Consider the following 20,439-nt stretch of genomic DNA (forward strand, 5'->3'; position numbering starts at 1 on the left):
AGGGTGGAGTGGGTGGAGAAAAGTGTCAGGAGTGATTTGTGACAGATGGTTATTAGCAAGAGTGAAAGAGAAGGTCAACACAATGGTAGTCAGGCCAGCTATGTTATATGGACTGGAGACGGTGGCACTGACCAGAAAGCAGGAGACAGAGCTGGAGGTGGCAGAGTTAAAGATGTTAAGATTTGCAATGGGTGTGACGAGGATGGATAGGATTAGAAATGAGGATATTAGAGGGTCAGCTCAAGTTGGACAGTTGGGAGACAAAGTCAGAGAGGTGAGATTGTGTTGGTTTGGACATGTGCAGAGGAGAGATGCTGGGTATCTTATCTTATCTTATCTTATCTTATCTTATCTTATCTTATCTTATCTTATTATACTTTATTAATCCTGAAGGAAATTACTTGGTTTTTCACATACACAATTGGGTATATTGGGAGAAGGATGCTAAGGATAGAGCTGCCAGGGAAGAGGAAAAGAAGAAGGCCTAAGAGAAGATTTATTGATGTGGTGAGAGAAGACATGCAGGTGGTGGGTGTAACAGAGCAAGATGATAGATAAATAGATAGATACTTTATTAATCCCAAGGGGAAATTCACATAATCCAGCAGCAGTATACTGATACAAAGAAACAATATTAAATTAAATAGTAATAAAAATGAAAAAAATTAAAATAAAATTAATGTTCGCATTTACTCCCCCGGGTGGAATTGAAGAGTCGCATAGTGTGGGGGAGGAACGATCTCCTCAGTCTGTCAGTGGAGCAGGACGGTGACAAAAGTCTGTCACCGAAGCTACTCCTCTGCCTGCAAGATGGCGAGGACAGAAAGATATGGAAGGAGATGATCCGCTGTGGCAACCCCTAATGGAAGCAGCCGAAAGAAGAAGATTTAGCTTTCAATAACCTGATTTAACTTCTCGGTAATTGCGGGTGTACGAGCTGCCAGCTGTTTACTGTTGTCATAGTTACAGTATTCAGCTGACTTTTCACAGAGTTACACTTTTAAGTATTTCAAGAACAGAATAAAGCACATTTTAATGGGAACTGATGTGATATATATATATATATAAAAAGGAATTACACCCAGTGGAGCTTTGTGTTGCACTTTCATTTTCTATGAAATGAGTTCTTAGAACATTTGTGTAATACAGGTATCCACACGCTAAAATTACAATTTATTATTTTCACACATCATATGCCTTTGAATAAAATAGCATATTGGAATACTTGTGTCAATGGGATATTTCAGTTATTTTTACCAAATTTGCAAAAAATTCTAAAATCCTGTTTTCACTTTGTCATTCTGTGATATTGAGTGTTGCTTGTTGAGCGGAAAATATAAATTGAAATGATTTTAGCACAAGGCAGCAATATAACAAAATGTGGAAAAAGTATAGCAGTGTGAATACTTACTTAATCCACTGTAAGTAAAAAACATATAAATAACAAGTGGAATGGCCTCTAGTGAAAGAGATAGGACTTTTCAAGTATACCACACCTGACTTTAGAAATAAGCACATTTTACTTTACATAGCCTGTGATGTATCAGTATCCCATTCCCAGGCTGTTTCCTGCCTTGCCCACAGTGTTGCTGGAGTAGGCCATGGCACCCTTACTACCCCGTATTGAATTGTTGAAGTGTGTTTAAAAATGAAAGGACAAAATAGCAATTGAATTATGATAAATAATTAGTTTAAATTCAGAAAATTCTCCTAACCAGTCAGTTAAACCAAATAAGTCTCTTAGTTGAGTAGTGAAACATCTTCAAGAATGCACTGCAAGTCCAGTTGCTTTTGACTTACTACTAATAGATATACCATTACCTGGATGACTGAACTTTTTCAAAGACCTCTTATTCATTTTGAACATGATACTAAGACTCTTTATTAAGTGCAGAGCTATAGCACAATCATTTACATATATATTTTACACTGGGAGGTTAAGTTAAAGAGATAAACAATAAATTGGCAACCTTAGAACGTACAGTTAAATACCTTCAGGCCTTATCACACTACACGATTTTTCCAGTGATTCTTGGTTGCAGACTTCATTTACATAACCTAAGTATGCTGGGGGCAGTCACAGAGTGCTTCCTTGATTTCCAGTCATGTCTTTCGATATCCCCATATACTGACTCACCAGAGACACTAACAACAACAATAACATTTATTTCTATAGCACATTTTAATACAAATAATGTAGCTCAAAATGCTTTACATGATGAAGAAAGATAAAAAAGACAAAATAAATAAGAATTAAAATAAGGGAACACTAATTAACATAGAGTAAAAGTACGGTCTGATGGCCAGGGAGGACAGAAAAAACAACAAACCTCCAGATGGCTGGAGAGAAAAAGTAAAATCTGCCGGGGTTACAGGCCATGAGACCACCCAGCCCCCTCTAGGCATTCTACCTAACATAAATGATCAGTCCTCATTGTATTCAGGGTTCTCAGCAAAGGACTTGGTGATGATGGTCACGTGGACTTCTGGCCTTTAATCCATCAATGTAGGGGCATCACGGTGCTTTGATTAGGTGGTGACGTAGATCGCCACCACAGAAAACCGGAAAAAGAACAGAACGGAAAGTAGGGGTTAGTACAGATTTTGGAGCCACCATGAATAATAGTGATAATTAATTGAATATACAGAGCATCAGGATTAAACTAAAATAAAGTTATGAGAAAGCCATGTTAAAGTAATGTGTTTTCAGCAGTGTTTTAAAGTGCTCCACTGTATTAGCCTGGCAAATTCCTATCGGTCAGCTATTCCAGATTTTAGGTGCATAACAGTAGAAGGCCGCCTCACCACTTCTTTTAAGTTTAACTCTTGGAATTCTAAGCATACACTCATTTGAAGATCTAAGGTTCCGATTTGGAATGTAAGGTATCAGACATTCTGAAATATGAGATGGAGCGAGATTATTTAAGGCTTTGTAAACCATAAGCAGTATTTTAAAGTCAATTCTAAATGACACAGGTAACCAGTGTAGTGACATCAAAACTGGAGAGATGTGCTCAGATTTTCTTTTCCTAGTTAGGTTTCTAGCAGCTGCATTCTGCACTCGTTGCAATTGATTTATGTCTTTTTTGGGTATTCCTGAGAGGATTGCGTTACAGTAATCTAGTCGACTGAAAACAAAAGCGTGAACTAATTTCTCAGCATCATTCAATGATATAAGAGGTCTACCTTTTGCTGTATTTCTTAAGTGAAAAAATGCTGTCCTAGTAATCTGATTAATATACGATTTAAAATTCAGGTCACAGTCAACAGTTACCCCTAAGTTCTTTACCTCCGTCTTGACTTTTAATCCTAATGCATCAAGCTTATTTCTAATAAACTCATTATATCCATTATTGCCAATCACTAAAATTTCAGTTTTCTCTTTATTTTGTTTGAGAAAAGTATTATTCATCCTTTCAGAAACACAAGTAAGACATTGTGTCAGTGAATCAACAGAGTCGGGGTCATCAGGTGCTATTGATAAATACAGCTGCGTGTCATCAGCATAGCTGTGATAGCTCATGTTGTGCCCTGAGATAATCTGACCTAACGGAAGCATGTAAATTGAAAAGAGCAGCAGACCCAGGATAGATCCTTGTGAAACACCATATAGAATATCATGTGTCTTTGAAGTATAATTACCACAACTAACAAATAATTTTATACCTGAAAGGTAGGATTCAAACCAATTTAAGACACTGCCAGAGAGGCCCAACCAATGACTAAGGTGATCCCTAAGAATATTGCGATCAATGGTATTAAATGCGGCACTTACTGTAGATCTAAGAGGATGAGAACAGATAAATGGCTTTTCTGCATTTACCCGCAAGTCATTGACTACTTTAACGAGTGCAGTTTCTGTGCTGTGATTTATTCTGAAACCCGACTGAAACTTATCAAGAATAGCATGTTTATTGAGGTGGTCATTTAGCTGCATTATGACTGCCTTCTCTAGAATTTTACTTAAGAAAGGCAAGTTAGAAATGGGTCTAAAATTTTCTAAAGCAGGGGAGTCAAATTATTTTTCTGGGAAGGCCCCCATATCTAATGAGGAGTTTAGCATGTCAAGAATACTATCAATTAGCACACCGGATACTTCTTTCAAAAAACTTGTTGGTATTGCGTCAAGGACGCAGGTGGAGGGTCTCAGTTGAGAAATAATTTTATATAAATCAGGTAAATCTATCCGGGTGAAAGAATTTAATTTGTTTAAAATGGTGTACCAGGATTTAAGTGGTTCAGTATTGGGGAGATGTATTATATTATTTCTAATATTAATTTTTTGATTGAAAAATACAGCAATAGCCTCACAAGTTTCACTGGAAGTATTTTGGAGGCATTCCATGGAGTGACCTGGGTTTAGCAGACAATCAATTGCAGAGGATAAAACTCTGGGATTACTAGCATTGTTATTTATAATTCTAGAGAAATAGCAGCACCTCTCAAGACGGACTGTGTTATTGTATTCTGTTATTTTAACCTTCAATATCTCATAGTGGTTAGTTAGTTTAGTTTTTCTCCATTTACGCTCAGCTTTCCGGCATGTTCTCTTTAAATCAGACACTCTTTGGGTCTTCCATGGTATAACAATGCTAGAAGATTTTTAACTGTCTTTTCAGGTGCGACTATGTCAACAGCAGCTCTCACCTTAGTATTACATTTTTCCACCTTACTATTTACATTATTCTCGTAGTTAGCACTACAAACGGACTGGTTACTTAGAATGTTTGTAAATTTTCAAGCTGCTGATGAATCAAAGAAGCATTTTTTAACAATATGCTTCTTGTGAATATTTTCTATCATTATTTCTATATTAAATAGTAGAAAAGGAAAAGTGAAAAGGACCGGGAGAAACGTGTTATTCAAAAAAAAAGAAAAAAACAAGATTAAAACCATGAGTCGTACTGATGTTTTCTCAGTTACAAGAAGATTTTCTGATCTGTTGATCTTTTTGGCCATCAGTGTAATGCCATGTCATAGTGTATCATATCAAAAACACCATCCCTACCGTCCGTGAAGCATGTGAGGATGCTTGTCTACAATAGGCCCTGGAAGGCTTGTGAGAGGAAAAATAAATGGAGCAAAATATATGGAAATCCCAAAGGAAAACCTGATGCTGTCTGCAAGAAACCTACACACTAAGAGAAGATTTGTTTTCCAGTAAGATAAAAATTCTCAAGCATAAAGCCAAAGGTACACCAGACTGTCTTAAAAACAATTAATGTGAATGCCCTGGAGTGGCTGAGACAGAGTCTAGATCTCAGTCCAGTGAAGATTGTGGCTGGACTTGAAAAAGGCTGTTTGCTTGTGGTCAACATGACCCCTGACAGGGCTTGAGCAGTTTTGCAAATTAGGATGTAGAAAAAAGGCACAGTGTAGATGAGCAAAGTTGATAGAGACCTGTGCACACAGAAACTCAAGGCTGTCATGGCTGCCAGAGGTACATCTATTAAATACTGGCATGACACTGATGCAATTCATTATTTTGTGTGTTATATTTGTAATTAATTTAGACCACCTTGCTGAGATCTGTTTTCAATTTGCCAATGAAGAGTATTTTTCTATTGATCAGCATTAGAAAAGAAAAAATAAATTCACTGTAATTCAATGTTGTATAGCAATAAAAAGTGAAACCATCCAAGGGGGTGAATACCTTTTATATGTACTGTAATACTAGACACAGTTTGGCCCTACCCGGGGTGGCTTGGGGCCATGACACAAATAGCAACAGAAATTTTTGATTAAAGAAAAAATGAAATGTCCAACCCTCTCCAACCCTGAGCTGCCCCTACTGTTATCTATTCACGTATATTATGACCCTCATGGGTTGCTGTAATGCCACCCCCAAAGGTGCTAACTAGATAATGCATTGTAAGAGAAAGATCTGGTTAGATGGAGATAAGAAAATAGACAGCCACACGTTGTTGATCACTTCCTCACTTGTTGTGTGTTACTCATCATGAATATCGGAAGTAATGAAATATAAAACTTGCTACCTCCAGTTGCATGTCAAAAACCTGACTTATAATGAGCAGTACCTGCTTGCCAAATGTAATGTCTGTTGCTTCAAAACCAAATGTGTGCCTATTGAACCATCAAACAAACAATGAGACAGAGATCTTTATGGATAAAGAGATTACAGTTCAGGGTGGTAGGGACCAGTGTTTATTAAAGCAGCACAAGACCCACACCAGAAGCAGGATTTCAGTCCTTCATTGCACACTCTTACTAACATCTGACCATTTCAGTCTCTGCTTAACCTAACATGCACATCTTTGTGATGTGGGAAGAAATGTAGAGACAAAGCAACATAGGCATAAAGGAAAACATGCCAACTCCACAAAGGGTTTTGTCCTGGAATAGGCAAGTATGCCAGATAGGATGGATCCATTTTCAGTTCTGCCTTTAGTTGAAATTTCCAAGTGACCAAATGGGCTCATAAATAGCAGTGGAGATGCTTTGGCACAAAGAGATCTCATGAAAAAGCATAGATCAGCTTCCACAAGTCAAACAGAAGCAAATGGATGAATGACTTAAGTTTAATGTGTGTATCTGCAGGCAGGAAAAGGAAAACAGTCATTCATTCAAAAAACATACAACAATATTCTTTAGTAGGAGATGCCTTTGGCAGAAGATGCTTTATGTTCTATGAATAGCAGTTCAGAAATCACAATGCTGTTTGCTTGATCCATTCATATATTTTCTGATGCAGCACGGACATTGAGCAAGACATGGAATGGGTCACCAGATCACCGTGAGATCATCTTACCCACTAAATGCAGTTTAGTTGTGTAAGATTAACAAAACATGTTCACCTTCAGGATGGAGACCATTCATGATCATAGTGACCAGACTGGGAGGTGAACAGCACTAATCACTGTGCCACCGTGCCACCTGCTTTTAACTTCTCTGCACTCAAGTTCAAACTATAAGCTACATTACCCCTCTGAGAACAAAACATTAACCACTGTTCATTAATCACTGAAAAGTGGAGTGTATTTTTACATAAGGAACTTCAGATTCTGACATCAGGAATTATAAAGTAAAAATGAAATGGAATACAATTTTTTTTAATTTTTGAATCTGAAGTTGAAAATCAACTATACAATGGATACAGTGGTAGTAAACACTGCAGCTTCCCCTTCTTGCTATAATTAGGAGTCACAAACACAGCAAAAAGAGATTGAGGCCTCCAAAATAAGCAGCAGAAGCAGGCCAGGACCTTCACTGGCCTGCCCAGAAGAGGCTCACCCCAAGTCAATCTGACCTCTCAACTCCACAGGCAAGCTTTGGGCCTGTCAAAGCCCCCAAAAAATTGAGAAAAGGCTGTGAAAGCTCAAAATGACTTGAATGTCCCAAAATACACAATATATCAAAAAATGCCCATCAAGTGAGAGCAACCATAAAAAAAAAAAAAAAAAGAATTAAGACATTTATTTGAAAATCACAAATAGGCAATCCAAAGCAAACAAGTTCAAATCCACAATCCAACAAACGAAAAGAGAACACAAGAAGAAACCATAAGTAGATTCCTCAAATTTGGACATGTTTAGACCAGTTTCCAAGTTTCCCTTCTTCAAGTAGTTAATTGAAAAAGTCATATTCCTGCAAATAAATACTTTTCTCAATGAAAATAGCATTAACGAAAAGATTTAGTTAGGTTCCGGTATTAGTGAAAGTCATGAACAGCCTCAGAATAAACAGATGCAAGTAATGTGTCTGTTCTGGTGCTGTTAGACTTAAGTGCCACATTTGATACCATTGATTCTGAAATACCCTTAATTGCCTGCGACTTTGGGCTGGCATTGCAGGATACTGTCTTGAACTGGTTTGAAACTTTTTTAACTATAAGACAATCTATGGTTAAATTAGGTGAACTTTACTCCCAAATACGTGATGTTTTATTTGGAGTTCTACAGGGCTGTATTTTAGTATGACTGGACATGCTGCCATTTGATCAAACTATTAGTCAGCCTGGAGCCAACTTCCACAGCTATGCAGGCAATACCCAGCTCTACATATCCGCACCTTATGATATCATATGCTAATATCGCGTAATTGACTTTGTTTTGTCTGTTATCAGTGGGATGGATATGATTTTTTTTGAGTTAAATGAAGAGAAACTAGAAATCCTCATTATTGAACAAAATAGTTAGAAGGTAGTACTGGAAAAACAATTTGAAGACAAAGTTTGAGTGATTCTACATGCTAAATTAACATTCAAACCTTATATTGACAATATAATAAAAATGTCAATTTTTCTATTCTAAGGAATAATGCAAATTAGACCCAACCCTGCATTTGTTTTGTTATGGCTAGACGATTGTAATGCCTTGTTTATGGGAGTACCCAAATATGTAATAACTGGTCCAGAATGCTGCAGCACGAGTATTGATACGTAACAGAGAAAAGGAACATATTACACCCGTTTTAGTATCTCTGAACTTATTGCCTGTTTCGTTTAGAGTTGATTTTAAAAATTTGTTGCTGATTTTTTTTTTATGCACTTATGGTTTTGCACTGTAATGTAGCTCAGAATTCTTAACCGAATATGTCCCATGATGGAGATTTAACATCAAGTTCTGGTGGTCTGATTGTTCCCAAAGGTAAATGTGAGAGAAGTGGTGAAGCAGCCTTTAATATTTATCCTTTGAAGATCTCAAACACATTACTGCTCAACATATGGCAAGTATACTGCTCAAAAAAATTAAAGGAACACTTTTTAATCAGAGTATAGCATCAAGTCAATGAAACTTATGGGATATTAATCTGGTCAGTTAAGTAGCAGAGGGGGTTGTTAATCAGTTTCAGCTGCTGTGGTGTTAATGAAATTAACAACAGAGGCACTAGAGGGGCAACAATGAGATGACCCCCAAAACAGGAATGGTTTAACAGGTGGAAGCCACTGACATTTTTCCCTCCTCATCTTTTCTGACTGTTTTTTTTCACTAGTTTTGCATTTCGCTATGGTCAGTGTAACTACTGGTAGCATGAGGCGAAACCTGGACCCTACAGAGGTTGCACAGGAAATCCAACTTCTCCAGGATGGCACATCAATACGTGTCATTGCCAGAAGGTTTGCAGTGTCTCCCAGCACTGTCTCAAGGGCATGGAGGAGATTCCAGGAGACAGGCAGTTAGTCTAGGAGAGCTGGACAGGACCATAGAAGGTCCTTAACCCATCAGCAGGACTGGTATCTGCTCCTTTGGACAAGGACAAACAGGATGAGCATTTCCAGAGCTCTACAAAATGACCTCCAGCAGGCCACTGGTGTGAATGTCTCTGACCAAACAATCAGAAACAGACTTCTTGAGGGTGGTCTGAGGGCCCAACGTCCTCTAGTGGGCCCTGTGCTCACAACCCAGCGCAGTGGAGCTCGATCGGCATTTACCATAGAATACCAGAATTGTCAGGTCCACCAATGGCACCCTGTGTTTTTCACAGATGAGAGCAGGTTCACCCTGAGCACATGTGACAGACGTTGAAGGGTCTGCAGAAGCCATGGAGAATGTTATGCTGTCTGTAACATCATTCGGCATGACCAGTTTGGTGGTGGGTCAGTGATGGTCTGGGGAGGCATATCCATGGAGGGACGCACAGACTTCTACAAGCTAGACAAAGACACCTTGACTGCCATTAGGTATCAGGATGAAATCCTTGGACCCATTGTCAGACCCTACGCTGGTGCAGTAGGTCCTGGTTTCCTCCTAATGCACGACAATGCCCGGCCTCATGTGGCAAGAGTATGCAGGCAGTACCTGGAGGATGAAGGAATTGAAACAATTGAATGGCCTTCACGATCCCCTGACTTAAACCCAATAGAACATCTGTGGGACATTATGTTTCGGTCCATTAGGCGCCGCCAGGTTGCTCCTCAGACTGTACAACAGCTCAGGGATGCCCTCATACAGATCTGGGAGGAAATGCCACAAGACACCATCCGTCGTCTCATTAGGAGCATGCCCCAACGTTGTCAAGCATGCATACAAGCTCGTGGGGGCCACACGAGATACTGAAAAGCATTTTGAGTAGCAGAAATTAAGTTTTTGAAAAAATGGACTAGCCTGCCACATCTTCATTTCACTCTGATTTTAGGGTGTCTACACAATTGAGCCCTCTGTAGGCAGAAAACTTTTATTTCCATTAAAAGACTTGGCATCCTTTTGTTCCTAAGACATTGCCCTGTCGTTATTTGTATAGATATCCAACTTCATATTGAGATCTGATGTATCTAATGTGTTTCTGTAAAGTGTTCCTTTAATTTTTGTGAGCAGTGTATGTTCAGTTAAGAGCATTAAACCAATTTTAAAACTTACAATTTTAATTTATCATTTAACTTTACTTTTTTCTTTCTAACATAAATAAACCCTATATTTATTCCTATTTTTGTTGATTTTCACTATTTGTATCTTTTTATTATTTTTTTCTTTGTATTTGTGAAGCACTTTGTCTTGCATGTTAAATGTGTGAAAGGTGCTATATAAATACTCATTTTTTTTTTATTATTATTCAGCTTTGAAAATGACAAACATTATGTAAACTATTGTAACACACAGTAAAATCTAATACCATAGCTTCAAGGAACTCAGTTTTGTACAAAGTGTACTATTTTATATGTTAAACAAAATTCTCCTAACAAATGGTTAAATTCTTCCTGTTCTTTGTATAGAGAAATAAAAAATGAAGTTAGTGGATGTAACCACATTATTACTCATCGAGAAAGACAGGTTTGTATGTGGAAATATCAATGTTTCAATCTATCTATCTTTTGGAAATATTAACTAATAGAGCAACATAAATATCTCAAGAGTAATTTTCATCTTGTTCACATTTCTGCGTAGGCATGGGTTAATTGGCTGTACTCACCCTAATTTTGTGGATTGGTAGTAATTTAGTTCAGGTCAACTAATTTGAATGTACTGTATAAAACATTTCCCATCAAAATGTTCAAAGTACAGTACAGCTTAAGACAGAAAATAACATTGAATAAAAAACTAAAAGTATAAAGCAGCTAAATACAAAACACAATATAATTGTACATTTATATGAGTTGTACAGTTATTAGCTTTACAGCCTTACACTTTTGGGATTTGCGCGCCAAATAGCAAAAATAAAAACTGACAAAACTAAGCCCGTACCTTCACTGATCTTCCTAAAGATAGGCCTCACCTCAGGCATCCTGAACTAGAAGGCTTTGGACTTCACATGCCTTAAATGGGGAACAGGCTTTCAAAGTGATTTAAATACTCTAAAATATACATTAAATATACCTTAAGGAAGAGGGACCATGAAACATCTGGCTTGAGAGACAACTCCAGCAAAGAATTTTTAAAAATAAGGAGTTTATTTGTATATTGCAAAGAAGAACAGAAATAACAAAAAGACAAAAAAAAAAGAGGCAAAAAGTACAGAAAGTGAATCTTAATCTAGAATCCAGAAAATGCAAACCATACAGAATTACAATCTTTAGCAATCATAATGAACCACTAAATGATTCACTCACCAGCTTGAACTACATCGTCCTGACATCAGGATGACTCCCTCTTTTTGGGGTTTCACCCAAACAACACAAGGAAAAGCAGAGAACATATCATTCATAAATAAACAAAAGATAGCATTTTAGAGAAAGTAGTTTTTGTTCTCTGCTCAAGTGCTGATATTTGTAAGCTAGAACATCAATGGTCTCAATCATGATCTACAGAGAAAAAAGAGGATTCTCCTATCTTACAGGCCTAAAGCCCAATGTATTATTTTTACAGGAGACTCTCCTAACAAGTAATGGCCAGCTTTGACAGAAAAGAGACTGGATTGACCAAATCTTTAATTACAGGTATAATAAGAGAACCATGGATGTGGGAATTTTAATCTATAAAAGAGCAATATGTCATGGTGGTGAGGAGTTTATTCAAGAAGTGCTTAGCCTTGCTCCACATGGCTTATTCTCACCTGGACAAAGCTGCCAGAACTGTGAGGATAATGTTTTTTGATTTTTCTAGTGCCTTCAATGTCATACAGCCATCCCTGTTAAGAGATAAGCTTAGAGATATGCTGGTGGATGAGCCTATGGTGTCCTGAATAATAGACTATCTGTTGGGCAGACTGCAGTTTGTAAGGCTCAAGGACAGTGTTTCTGATGTGGATGTGAGCAACACTGGAGCACCACAAGGAACATTTTCTCTTTACTTTGTACTTTATCTTGGTAGAGTAATATATTGCTCTCTGTTCCCCTCACAGACTTACCACTGTTTATAAGGTATTATTTTATATAACTTATCCCCACCTTCCCTTCTATATCTATAACCTCAGGCAATTAGATGTATTAAAAAGACATGCAGGAGTTAAGTTACACATAAAATAATGTATTATTGATAATATTCATAAATAATAACAAAATGCAAAGTACATTTGAATATTGGCAACCATACAACCTGATAAAATGGTAATGTGTAATTCAGGTAGCACACAGACTTGCAGTTACTTAAAATGTCTCTAGTTAAGGCATCATTGGTGCTCAGCTTTTAGCCACATGTCTGTTCAAAATGGCTGAAGCTGTGCTCTTCATTGTGTTGTCTTCAGTTCATGGTGTGATGGTCTTCAGTTGTTAGCAAGAGAAAGATACTTCTACATCATCACAGGTTAGCAAGAGAGGGAGAATGTGGTTGAGCAAACAAATTTATAGATTTTCTGTCCAACCCCTACAGCCAATAGGACATCATGGTATTTAAAGGCCTCTGAGACAAGCCAATTCCAAACAGCCATACCTCAGACCAATTGGGGGAAATAGAACATCTTAACACCTGTAACCCAGGACCATATGTTAAACTAACCTGGCTTTGTGTGGGGGATGAGAGAAAGACTTTAGCAAAGAAACTGGTTAAGACACATCCCCCAAATCCTGTCGTAAAATTACAAAGAAACTTAGTCGTAAACAGGGGGAAAAACACAAATGCCTCTCACCAAAGTAACACTAAATTACATTGCTTTGCCTAAATTACAAATAAAGACATACAAAACATTTATCAAGTTATATGCAAAATCTTACATCATAACACTTTGTATACCTCAGACTATAAATATAACACCAGGTCATGTCACAGAAATTCTCAGATGATTCTGCACTTATGGGGTGTATTAGTAATGGGGATGAAACACAGTGTAGGAGTTAAGTGGATAGTTTTGCTTCTTGGTGCAAAATCAAGGAACTGGTTATTGACTTTTGCCTCACCAAGCAGGCCCCTATAACAGGAGTGAATGTAGAGGAGGGGCACTCCTATAAGTCCTTAGGGGTCCATATTAATGATAGGTTGGACTGGTCTCACAACACAGAGGAACTATATAAGAAAGCGCAGATCAGGCACTTTATGATGGCCAGTGCAATTTTCTGTACTGTGGTGTGCTGGCTTGGTAACATCACTTAAAGAGAGGCCCACCAAATCAACAAACCAATTAAAAAGGCAGGCTGAGTTATGGGATGCTGTCTGGACCCCTGGGAAATAATAGTGAAGGAGAGAATTAAAACAAAACTCAGTGACAATGCTGCTCATCCTGTGTTTGACTCAGTTAATGCTCAGTACTTCTAGTCAACAAATTACTTAGCAGAAATGTATCAAGAAACGTGACAGGGGCTCCTTTATACCAACAGCCAATATGTCTCACTTTTTAATTCTTTTCCTTTTTGTCATTCTGGTATGTATATAGACCATAGCATGTACAGTACAGGCCAAAAGTTTGGACACACCTCCTCATTCAATGTGTTTTCTTTATTTTCATGACCATTTACATTAGTAGATTCTCACTGAAGGCATCAAAACTATGAATGAACACATGTGGAGTTATGTACTTAACAAAAAAGGTGAAATAACTGAAAACATGTTTTATATTCTAGTTTCTTCAAAATAGCCACCCTTTGCTCTGATTACTGCTTTGCACACTCTTGGCATTCTCTCGATGAGCTTCAACAGGTAGTCACCTGAAATGGTTTTCACTTCACAGGTGTGCCTTATCAGGGTTATTTAGTGGAATTTCTTGCTTTATCAATGGGGTTGGGACCAGCAATTGTGTTGTGCAGAAGTCAGGTTAGTTGGACGATCATTTATTTTTCAACAGGACAAAGACCCCAAACACAACTCCAGGCTGTGTAAGGGCTATTTGACCAAGAAGGAGAGTGATGGAGTGCTGTAAATGGTCATGAAAATAAAGAGAACACATTGAATGAGGAGGTGGGTCCAAACTTTCGGCTGGTACTGTATGTACATCTATCTATCTATCTATCTATCTATCTATCTATCTATCTATCTATCTATCTATTAATGAGCTTCTCCAAATTTCCCCCTGTGGACAAATAACATTCTATCTTTTTTCTGGTGAATATATATGTACAAATGTATTTATGTATTTATAATGACAAGAGATTTTAATTGCATTTTAAATCCAGACTTGGATTGGTCCTTGACTACAGTAAGTAAAACATTTATAACTGCAAAGATAATTACATAATCTTTGTGAATCACAATCTATCAGAATGATAGAGATTTTTAAATACAAATTAAACAGAATATTAGTTTTTCTCACCTGTACATCACAGGTACTCAAGAATGGATTTATTTCTTCATTGATAATAATTTCCTGCCCACTATCAAATTTTGTAAGTTCAATGCTATTGTCATATCCACCCACACCCCTCTTATTTTGAAGCTTACATCACTATGGCCTACATGCTCAAGTCATATGTCATTTTAATCCCCTGTTATTAGCAGACAAAAATTGTATAGAATTTATCTCCAATAAAATCATTTTGTTTGTTTTAGATCAAATTGTTAGACCAATTTATTTCCAAAAGTTTCAGCAGGAAAAATAATACTTTAGATTAAGCAAGTAAGACACAAAAAGTAAAATAAACATAAGCTAGAGAATAAATCCTGGCTAAAATATAACACACATGACCAGAACACTAGGCGGAAATCTCATCCTCGTCACTCCCTATGTGGAGCCTGCATAACCTCCCTGAATCCATGTGGGGTTTTTTTTTGTTGTTGTTTGGCACTATAGTTTTCTTCCTGCATGTCCTAAAAAAGATTTGTATGTTAAGGGTAATTGGTGAGTCCATGTTGGCCCCCGGTTGGTGTGGGTTTGGGTTTGGGTGTGTTCAACATTGGACGATTCACTGGAATGGCATAATGACCAGGGCTAGTTCCTGCCTTGCACTCAGTGCTGCCAGTATAGGCTGTATTGGATTAGGTGGGTCCAGGAATGTTACTTTCATCAGACTAGAGAGCTCAATGTAACCAAACAACCATATTTAATGTATAAAGAGTGTCTAATATTACATTATGTTAGGTTAAGCACTCTAGTCTGATGTTGAGGGGCACAGTAATAAATGGCAGAGTGAAAACTGACAATGTTAAAGGGATCAAATTAAATCAATTATTTTATCATGAAAAGTGTTTGAAAATAAAATCTAAAGGAGAACTAGTAGTTATAGTATTGTAATATGACCAAGTACAATGAAATTCTTGCTTGTATTATAAAGGGAATGAAATGGAAGACATCCAGTAAACTTTTCATAAATATCTACAGTGGATGTTTTGATTAATTGGAAACATTAACACATTGGTCCTGTGACAGTGCCGGTATACGTATGTACTGCCATCCAGTCTAGGGTTGCTATTGATGGTGATGAGACAGCGTCCAGCTCCCTTCACAATGGCCTGGATTAAACGGGTTCAAAAGTGGATGAATTAATTAGATGCAGCAATGACCTGATCTTAAGACAGACAGTATGTGGGTGGCAGGCCAAAAGAGCACTGACAACATGAAAACTTTAAACCTAGTGGTTAAGTTGGTACCTTTGGCACCACCACTGTGCCAGAATCCTCTGCAGTTATACTGTTCTAATAAAAACCTCCAGTTATTCTGTGCTTAACAGCAATAACTAATTTGTCACAGTCATGCTAAAAGAACAATGCAAATGGTAAATTTAAATATATTCCTAACCAGAGGAGGGTAGTAACGAGTTAGAGAGGAGCGGGGAATGTGGTAGTCCAAAGGAGGAACAGGAATCGAGAAAAGCGGTGTGGGGTGTATGGGAGGCCGCAGACAGCGTAGGGAAGGGTTTGGAAAGGGAAGGAATAGGAATTGAGAATTGCCGTGTGGGGGGGACCGGGTTTGAAGAGGAAGCAGGACGAACCAGGTGGGGAAGGGTTTTTTCTTGATTTCTGAATTCCTTTCTCACCATTTTCCGTTCCTATTCTTACACCGCCGTATGCTACGGTGGGCATCGGCTAGTTAAACAATATTTTTGCAAGAGAGAAGTTGCCTGTGGATCTACTGCATGACTGTTTCACCAATCAGACATAGCCATGCAGTCACATGACCACACACAAACTGTAAGAGACTTTTTAGTCACGCCGGGCTCCTGCTCACTGCAAGAACCAGATCGTCGTTCCCAAGCCTGCCTTTCATGTCTTTTAACCTCATGTCTTTTCTCCTTTTCTTTGATTCCCCCTTTTTTTTTGTACTCACCCGTATATATACACTTCCGTCTCCATGGGCCTTAATCACACGCCGCAGGAAGCCAATAAATCAATTGAGAATGATCAGACCCGCACGTGCAGGTGTGACCTGCTCCAACTACCTTATTAACTCCCCGCGGTCGTGCAATTGCACTCACGGAGAGTGACACGGCTTTATGGATTTGAAACTGGCCTTTTTTTTTTTTTTGAAGCTGCGGACCCGCTACACCACAAAGTGCATGTGCAGTATTATACTGTCAGTGTACAGTATATCTCGTCACAGTAAGTAGTTTGCACTGTTCAGACATACATGTTACCTACTGTAGGTATTGGCTTCAAAAGCTTTGTTGTGAAAAATGGAGATTTGGAACTTGGTGTTATTTGTCTGCGGTGGGCTGGCGCCCTGCTGGGGGTTTGTTTCCTGCCTTGCTCCCTGTGTTGGCTGGGATTGGCTCCAGCAGACCCCCGTGAACATGTAATTAGGATATAGCGGGTTGGATAATGGATGGATGGATGTGTTATTTGTTTATCTTTATTTTGTAAAGGTGTGATTTATTTTTACTCATTTTTTTATTTTATTATTTGTAAATAGCAGAATTTGCACATTATTTTATCATTTTCTGTGTCTTATTACAACATTTCTAAAAAATAACTCATTTATTATGTTCAAACAGTTACTCAGTACTTGAGTAGTCTTTTCACCAAGTACTTTTTTTACTCTTACTTGAGTAAGTTTTTGGTGGACTACGTTTTACTTATACTGGAGTAATATTATTTTGAAGTAACGCTACTCTTACTTGAGTACAATTTGTGGCTACTCTACCCACCTCTGTTCCTAACAAAATATATTAAAATTCATCTCCCTAAGCAGCTACAATGCAAAAAATACAATTGCAAGTTTTTTTCTCCTGGCTTAATATTTATTGACAGCACTGAACCACATAATGAGTGCTGGTCCAATGTGTAGGAAGACAGCATTTATTCAATATCAGTGAAATTGCATCACTGAAGGTGTCTTTTTTGAAAATCAAATGAAAGTAGAAGTAAGCCATTGATTTGTAGCCTTTTGACTGTTACTGCATGTTCAAATAACAATCTATTTTGGCTTTGATTCAGGGGCTCTGGTCTTTGTGGCTTGTCTCATATCAGTAAGTTATCCATTATTTTTCCTAAGACACTTGCTTGTATTAGATCACTGGTTTGCTAGGGAAAAAAGTCTGACTTCACAGTTTTGAGTGCATGGCAGGAGTCCACCCTTGATGGAGTGCCAATCTATCTCATGATGGACTCATACCGGGTTAATTTATAGACAACAAAACAGCCACAATAGACACCAAAAAGTGTTAAAAAATTGAAAAGACTTAGTAACAGTGAATCAAACTGATTTACTACAGCAGTATAGGAAAGCAATGGGAATTTCTAACAGCCGCGTTTTATCCTACACTAATGAGTCTTGAGCATTGATTTCTACCGTGTAGCCAACGGTGTTTCAGTAAAAATTGATTGGTTGATCATTTAAGAGCCCAAAAGCTAAAGGCTCTGCCACCTATACTACATTTGCTTATTCTCTGAATATTAAGGAGGACTACATCAGTGTGCACCCTGAGATGATGTCGCTAATAAGTTCTGACAGGTGGGGCCAGGAGGCTAAACCCTTTATAGGTTTATAAGTGAGAAGGAGAATTTTAAAATCAGCTGGGGAAGGCTGTGATATAATTTAAAACCTGGAGCTATATGATCATTATTTTTAATTCTTGTTACGACACTTCTTGAATTAACTAAAAAGGAGTGAATGAGTTGAACACTCAGACTGCAGAATTAGGCTCTGCAGTAGTCAATTCTGCTTGAGAGTAGTCAGTTAGCTATTTTTAAGGTAATAAGGTTGAATTTATAAAATGTATGTATGCACAAAAGGAGGCTTGACTTGTGCAAAAGTCAGAATTAATAAAAGAAAACTTGACTAGAGAACATGCAAATAATTATGGCAATTCTGAGCCATTCATTTGCCACATTTCAGAGAAACCAACTAAATGACAACTCATGCGTACAATAATATACCTCTGAGCTGTTATTATAATGTGCATTGATGTGAAAAACATTAAAGTTCAAAACTGAAGAATTTGACGTTGATTTCAGTAGCCTTTTAAGAGGACCAATGCTGCGTATTTGCACTGAAGAATTTACTAGGTGTATCATCAGTTGATATCGGCTATTTGTAGTTACAGTACTTCTGAGGATTAGAAACCAATGCAAGAACCTGTTGGCATTACAATGACATTAAGTGAAAAGTCAGATGTGATTCACTCTCTGTGTACAGAAAGCTTTAAATCACATTCCCTACAGCCTATTCGTGGCCTAATGGTTTGACATAATGTGGCTGGTTTGGCGCTTGAAGAGTATGCAAATGGTCATACACAAAGGGAAGAAGCTTTTAGGGGCAACTAGGATTTTTTTGCCCATGATGGTGACTCACTTATGTGGAGTGCACCACTAGGCTCTCAAATGCAGGTGGTGGTGTCTGGATGCAACTGTTCTGCCATGATTGTTTGACGTTGATTAGCATAGTCCCTATATGGTTTTTCAGGGTGCCAACCAGGTGGGGTTCAAAGTGTGTTCACGTACACACATTTACAAGATGATTGCCTAATATATAAACGTCTACGCGTGGAAGTGTGTGTGTATGTCTGTCCGGCCCGGAAGTGTGAGGCGACCTGGAAGTGCAAGGCTACAGCTTGAAGCTCAAAAAAAGCAAATCTGTGAACAAAGTGAAACCGCAGAGAAAAGAGAACCTCGCTTAGCCGCTAATACATAGGCGAGGCGAGCAGATCGCCAAAACGTAACCTCCAAGGAGAGAGAAACTTGCTTAGCCACTGATAGACAACAGAAGAAAGCATGTCAGCAAAATGAAACCACTGAGGAAAGAGAACCTCGCTTAGCCACTAATGCACAACCAATGTGATTGACTGATTGAAGTGCCAAAATCCATGGTTTCTAGGAGCCCGGGCTTTTTACAGCACAGGCTTACACAGCTAGTAATTTATAAAGGGTAAACTGTGTACAAATGTGTGTATACCAGGTTTAATAAGTCAGTGTTTTTTTTTCCTGTTTTTAGCGTGCGCATATTTTCGTATTCAAATTCACATGAAGTTTTATAAATGAGATGCCTGGAGAGTAATAAACCACTAATTCTGCAATATTTCTAAATTGGAGAAGGCAGGTTTTAGAAAGTATAGAAAATGTGATAAATGTACTTTAAATCGGCATCAAAGATGACACCTAAACATCTGACGGATTCAGTTAAAATAAAATTCACACCTTTCAAGTTAACAGTATTCAGTGTTGTTTACTATTCACGGAGTAATCAGCCACTTAAAGAATATTTGTGTTCTTTATTGCATTAAAACATCCGAAATGAATTTTGGTGAATTTTATCAATTTAAAATGAGCATGTCCACTTGGCCTTCAGTAAAGTGCCTACAGGGGTAGTTCCTAACATTTGGTAGTTGGAAGTTGCATTTGAAGCCATAAAGTTGAAATGCTTTTTTCTAGCATTAAACTGCTCTTTGTGTATTAGACAACTGAGGCTTTTCACCACAAAAGATGCCAGTAGTCAATGGCAGCAGTTAGCTAACAACTTTATATTTTAATGGTGCTTTAATTTCATCATTTCTATTTTTCATTTTTGATGTATTTCAGAGTAACATAAATGGAAAAAACGCAAAGATGTTTACATTTCTTGTCAGAGTAGTAAGTAAAACAGCAGAAATATTGTTAGCTTGCGTCCCTGCCATGGCATTGCAAATGAAGGATGAGGCAGGAGCTCAGAGTCGGGTCAATCAGCTGTTTACTTCTGCAGAAGAGACGTTCACGTTTCCAAAGAACAACGCACTTTAAAACTAAAATTCGTGCAAGATGTTTGCATAAAATA

The sequence above is a fragment of the Polypterus senegalus genome, chromosome 9 (assembly GCF_016835505.1).
Source record: "Polypterus senegalus isolate Bchr_013 chromosome 9, ASM1683550v1, whole genome shotgun sequence".
In the NCBI taxonomy this organism is placed as follows: domain Eukaryota; kingdom Metazoa; phylum Chordata; class Cladistia; order Polypteriformes; family Polypteridae; genus Polypterus; species Polypterus senegalus.